The sequence below is a fragment of the Octodon degus genome, unplaced genomic scaffold (assembly GCF_000260255.1).
Source record: "Octodon degus isolate 3935 unplaced genomic scaffold, OctDeg1.0 scaffold00248, whole genome shotgun sequence".
Classification (NCBI taxonomy): Eukaryota; Metazoa; Chordata; class Mammalia; order Rodentia; family Octodontidae; genus Octodon; species Octodon degus.
Window position 1 is genome coordinate 2,885,771 of NW_004524824.1, and position 6,598 is coordinate 2,892,368.

At 45.9% G+C, this 6,598-nt stretch overlaps 1 pseudogene; it reads right to left on the reverse strand.

The window, feature by feature from the left end:
* Nucleotides 1-1,992: 1,992 nt before the first annotated feature.
* Nucleotides 1,993-6,598, reverse strand: part of LOC101579143 — a 6,176-nt pseudogene continuing 1,570 nt past the window's right edge.

Here is a 6,598-nt window from a genome sequence, read left to right on the forward strand (position 1 = left end):
GCTCTCCCACACACTCACCAGACCTGGTTTAGGACTCTGAACTCAGGACTTTGCATTTGCCAGGCAGGCACTTATGCCACTGAGCTGTCTCCCTGACCCCTATTACCTAATATATTTCTATTACTGCTTTCTACTTTAATTCCATTGTGGTCATGTCTTATTTACTTTTTTACTCGTTGCTGGGACAAATACCCTACAGTCAAAGTGAAGGAAGGAAAGGCTTATTTAGCTCACAGTTACTGGAGGGTTCAGTCCATATTCCGCTGGCTCCAAGGCAAACGGCAGCAGTTCATGCAGCAGAAAACAATGAAGAACAGAGGAGGAGCAGCAGCTGCAGCGGCGTCCATCAAGCCTCTCTCTTCCTTCTGCGCTGACTGCGAAGATCAGCGCTCCTCCGAAGTGGCGTGGCTGCGAAGATCAAGCTCCTCCAAAGAGTGGGACTTCTCCTCGGAACAGGGGCAGGGCTGGGCCCCCTCGGGAACTGCTGGAGCCAGTTCAGCCAAGTTGACACAATGTATCAAGTAACACAGGGCAAAAACCACACATTGTATGATGCAATTCTAACTTAATGCTTATTGTATACATTATCATATACAATTTCACTCTACACTAGCAATTTTCCATGCGCAGTTGGAAAGTGTGTATACCATAGCCGTTGGAAAGTGTGTATACCATAGCCGTCCTGGGAGGAACGCTGCTTGTAAGCTGATCATGCCACGCCGTTTTATGACTTTCCGATGGTTTTTCTACTGATACTGATGGCTGAGAAGACTGTGTGGAGTTCTCCTACTAAATTGGTAAAAGTTATAAGAAATTAAAAAGAATAGAAAAAAATTAAGCATTAACCACTCCTTTCCACAGACCTGCAGAAATCAGCAGTGCGGTTACCCAGCTCCCCTGCATACATGGAGAGATACGCCTCTCCCTCCCCTCCTGTCCTTCTCCTCATCTCAGTAATTCCCATAAATATTTTTGTTGAATATAGAAGTTTGGGTTGTAAATTCTTTCATCGTTTTACAAATGTTCTAGTTTCTTCTGGCTTCCATTATTTCTGATGAGAAGTCCTTTTCTTTTTTAAAAAAATCTGTTTTCCCCTGGAAGTAGGATGATATTTTTCTTGATCTGTTTTAATATCATCTCTTTAACTTTCAGAAGTTTGAATAAGGGGTGCCTTAGGCAGGGACACTTTCGGCGTTGACACTTTCAGGGCTTTGCTAAACGCAGTGGATGCATTCACAGGTTCACTGCAGATGTTTTTAACTATTTTTCTGGGAATACATTTTCTATACCATGCTTCCCTCCCTCTTTCTATGAGCTTCTATAACACAAATATCAAGCTATTTACTGTTTTTGCCTTTTCTGAATCTTTGTTCATTATTTAAACAAACACAATGCAACACGACACAACATTTTCTTTATGTTAAGATCCTGTTGATTTCCTTTCAAGTTAACTTCTTCTTTCCCGTGTCAGTTCCATCCTGCTATTAAGTCCATCAAGAGGTATTTTAATTTTTAGATTATTGCTCCATCCTGCAAATTTCCATTTGATACTTCTTCATAACTTCTACTTCTATTTTTTTAGTGCTTTCTAACTTTCCGTTCATTAAGAGTTTTGTCCTTATTTCTTACAACACTTAAAATAGTTGTGCTGAAGTATTTATCAAACAATTTCTGCATTTTTGTAAGCTTGAAGTAGACGTGTTAATTTTTCCTGTTCAAATTGAGATTTTTTTCTAGCTTTTTTATTGGAAGTAACTTCAGACTGTATTCTGGACATTTTTCATATTACATTATGAGACTGAGCCTTTTAGAAAATTCTATAGAGAATGTTGACATTTTTGTTTTAACAGGCAAAATAGTGAGCGGCGTTCGGGTCACAGGTTCCATCCATCCTTCTGTTGCTTGTGGTTACAACCTCAAATTTATTTTTTTTTAACTTCCTGCAAAGCTTTATTCCATAAGGGCTCAGTCCTTCTTGGCAGCTGCCTTCTTCATGGCAGCTGCCTTCCTCATGGCGGCCAGCACGTTGCTCAGCTCCTCACGCTTCCTCTTGGCGCGGATGTGCATCCCCACCCTTTTCTTGATGAGCTTGAGGGCGCACTTGTCCTTGGAGACCTTGAGCAGCTCCGTGGTGCGCTGCTCGAAGGGGGCGAAGCCGCAACCCTCCCGGATTGTGTCCCGCACGACCTTGGTGTGCTTGGTGAGGCGTCCACGACAGAGGCTGTGCCTGGTTTGCTCACATTCTTAGTCACTTTGTGGCCCTTGCTGAGGCCCATGGCCGTGGGATAGTGAGGGCCACGGCTACTCTTCTTCCATGGTTGTGGCGGAAGATGTCAATTTTGTTTGCAAACTTTTCCAGTGCTGTTCGTATGTTCCCTGCTTCTCTGCCACCCAGGACTAAAGTGGATGGAGATCTACATCTCAGGTCCGCTTTTGCAGTTTATGCTACACGGGTAGAGCTCAGAACCACATGCACACAGCCCAGCGCTGAGCTCCGCGGCCGGTCCGTAGGTGGGTCCTGCCCGGGCAGCACCTCCCGATTCCCCGCAGCCCCGGCTGACTCACGGGATTTCACGGAGTCTGTGCTGCCCCTCTTCTCCTTTGCACGTGTGTGTCTCTAGCCAGGCTGCAGGAGAAGGGACAGGCACGAAGAGCAGGGGGACCCTGGCTCCTCCTTCCCGAGGGGATGTGTCCTCTGCCACAGAGCTCTAAGCACCGAAGGTCATGATGGATTCAGGCAGAGGACAATACTGAAGAGAAAGAAATGCTGATAGTTTCCACCTCTCCGTGAGCACGAGGAGGCGGCCGTGCTAGCGCTCACGCAGATGGAGTTCTGCCGAGTCTCCTCTGTTGGTTCTGGGGCCATGTGTACATCAGAGGCTTTCTGATGCTAGCTTAGGGAATACTGCAGAGAAGAAAAGAGGGTAAATTTAACCATGCGTTCAAAGTACTTCTAATTCAAGTCTTCTTGCACAGTGCATCTGTTACTACTGGCTTCCCAGCGCTCTTCGGCAGCTGCTCTGTGCCTTCCGCCGGGACCTACAGATGCAGTATAGAAGGCAGGGTGGGGAGAGCTTGCGGAGTCACAGCTGGAAGCCGAAGATGAGGTTCTATTGCGTTGCCATGACGGGCATTTGCCCTGTACGTGGTACTGTGGTAAATATTTTTCTTGCTTTACATTATTTCTTTCCCTTACATATTACCAGTATATAATGGAGTGCTATTAATTCAGATGGTAGAAGATCAGAACTCAGAGAACTTAAGTTGATCCCACAGCTGGAGAGCTACCAGAACCCAAAGCCATATTGGCTCTAGTATTTCTTCTCTTAATCATTCGATGCTGACCTAGCTCCCATGGAGCTGAGGTTAATCCTAAAGAATGTGAAAGGTACGTTTTGGCAAAACTGTAGATCAAGAAGCTTTCTGATATCTTGTTTGGTCCTAGGAATTAAATATACAGGGTTCATGAGGGGTTTTCATGTTATGGAGTAACTTAAAATAAGCATTTTCTTATAGAAGTTCTTCCAACAATTGCCATTACCTTTATATATAGATAGAATGTCTGCCCATGCTTCCTGTCTTCTCCAGTTTACTTTTCCCAAGTTCTTATACTAATCTATTTTGGCGCTATTTCCAGGCAGTATGTTACATGGTGTCTGCTACCTCAGTGAGCTACAAGGACGGCCTCACCGGATCCAGTGTGCTGCAATACAATTTGGCATACCACCTGACGTGATTAGAAGGTTCCGTGATTAGAAGCAACTGAAAGGCTGTGCAGTCATACAGGCTTGTTCAGGCACTAAACTCTTCAGTGACATATAACTAGATACGATCTCTCTGTCAAACTCTACCTTCTTCCTTAAGCCACAGGCTAGAAGAGGGGAAAACTTACAGATAGGCATGGTCTTCATCCTCTCTCTCTCTCTCTCTCTCTCTCTCTCTCTCTCTCTCTCTCTCCCATCTCCACCTCCCCTTCATTTATTCCCCCATCCATCCCCTCATGCACAATATTGTTACAATAACTAGAGCATCTACTGAGTCAGAACTCCTCTGTTAAGCCTCATCCTAGTCTTCTACTAACTGCGCACACTTGGGCAAGTCATTTGTCTCACTGAGCCGTAGTTCTCTTGTGTATAAAATGAGTAGAATGATAGGATTGCCCTTGTCCTAGTTTCAAGGATTAAATGATACAGGTGATGTGGAACATTTAGGGGCTGGGCTGGTAGCTCCGGGAGGCAGCATCCGTCTAGCACGTGTGAGGCTCTGGGCTCTGCGAGCAGCACTGAAACTACAAAGCAAACAGATGAAAGCCTTTCACAAAAATGAATTAACTAGAAAATCTGGGTATGTGTTAGGGTAAAATCCACCTGATTCTTGAGTGTAGCTTCCAGTAGGTTGAGGCAAGATGACTGTAAGAGTTTAGGCCAGTCTGGGCCACCTCTCGGATGTTCTAGAACCACCTGAGGAGACTGTGTCTGAGCAAAGAAATGAAACAAAAGACCGCCGAGTCCTTCTCCAGCTAGCACGTCATCGTTAGACGGTCATCATTTACCTGTGTGCTTTGGTCGCTCACACTTGCGCTCTGCTCTAAAATTATAATGTGGCATAGGTCTGCTTTTTTACCATTATCAGACACATCATTCCCATGAAGGTAAATAACTGTACTTATACCTATAAAATATGATGGTAATAAAATAAAAAATATAAGCTTGTTCATTTCTTGGGATTTGTCTGAAGCAGATTCACTATTTCCCTCGTGGCTGTCTCTTCCTGGGGTTAGTAAACTATGTGTTATTCACACGCAGCGGCCTTGCAAGGTAATTTGCTTACGGCTTCAAACCACAGTCATTTGTTGTTTGGGAGGAGCCATTAATTTTATCTGACAGATCTGAGGACAGCGCAAGAATTGAGGTGCAGCCGGCAGCCCCCTTGTCTCAGCTGACTTAACCAATGACATCATTCTCTCTTTTGCTGTCCAATCACATTTATCCTGAACTCTGCCCAGGTCATGCCAGCTCTAGAAAGCTCTTTTCTAAATGACCTGAATCACAACTGATAATGTTTGTGTCTGAGGCTGCCATTTGCCCTGCATGAGAGCTAGAGGTTGCAGCAGATTAACAGATTGCAATCTGTGTTTGCAATTACTCGGGGAAATAATCAGGCAGTTGTAATTTATTGAAGACCTCCTCTCATGCTCAATGCCCGTGTGTGCTGGGAAAGCGCTCCAGTGGGCAAGACTTTTCTTGGCGTACTTTTCCTCTTCATTGCAGTTTTGGCAGCTGACCTACGTCTGATATTTAAGCCACGTCAACAGGCAGCGTGTTCTTTGTTCTGTTGCTGCCCCTGCAGCGAGGCTATTAGTATGAACGAAGGCTGCTGCAGCAGTGGCCACAGCTGCTGAGAAGAGCAGGACAACTAGGTTTCATGATTGATTGACTTTTATAGCTAAATTTAAATGGATCTGGGAACTGGAACATGTATATTGTACATAATTCCTTTCCATATGGAAGACAAATTATGACAGAAAAATCTGAAAAGTTTATGCTAGGGTGTACAGACACTCACACACATACACAGCCATAAAAGTCTATTATGAGTCTTCTTCTTCTTCTTCTTCTTCTTCTTCTTCTTCTTCTTCTTCTTCTTCTTCTTCTTCTTCTATTTTTTTAATCTGTTTATTTACTTGGTACAGGGTCTTGCTATGCAGCTTGGACTGGTAGTGCTCCTGCTGTCTCTTGGTGCCTGGCACAACACTCCCAGGGCTCCAGGGCAGGCACAGCATGTGGTACGAGGGATTGAACCTGGGTCCGTGCACTTGCTAGCCAGGCGCTTAGACCACTGGGCTATCTCCCCAGCCCCTAGTCATGTTATTAATTTACTGTTGATGTCTAGTAGAAAAGCGATTATTATTGAATTTTGCAACCGATCAGTATTAGATTTAGTGGGGGCTCATGTTGTTCAAGGTACTGAGAACAGGAGAATGTCATTCCTGAAACTAGAAGTTCACACAGTGAGTGTGAGAACATCAGTGCACATGGATACAAACCCTTGTCTAAGGGAGCAGGTGACAGGAATAGCCCTGCTGGTGCCTGGGTGGGAGGGAAGGCCCCTCCCAGCATGCTGGGACCACTGCGAAGACAGCGGGCGCCCATCTGCACAAGCCCACCTCTGCTCCTGATCTGGTGTCTTCAGCCAATGGTAGCTTCCCCCCGGGAAGCTGTGCTTTTTTTCACTCCTGTCCAAGATCCGGCTCAGATTTTCAATTACAGAGCCGCATTCCATGCCACTGCCTGGGTTCACATCCCGGCATCTCACGTTGGGGCACCAACATGACTTCCTGCCTCACTGCTGTGACCTATGGCTAAGCATGACCCAAGGTGAGGGAGCTCTGTGCTCCCCCAAACGCTCCTCGGTTTAGCTGGACAGCAAGTTCTTTCTCCGCTGTCTCCAGGCATGAGCCAGCGGCAGGCAGTCCTCTCTCTCTGGAGTTCCAGAGGCCTCAGCGTCATCCTCGGGAGTGCGCCGCTCACCTGGAATACCCTGGAGCGCGCGCGGCCCGTGTCTGGAGTTCCAGAGCCCTCAGCGTCATCCTCGGGAG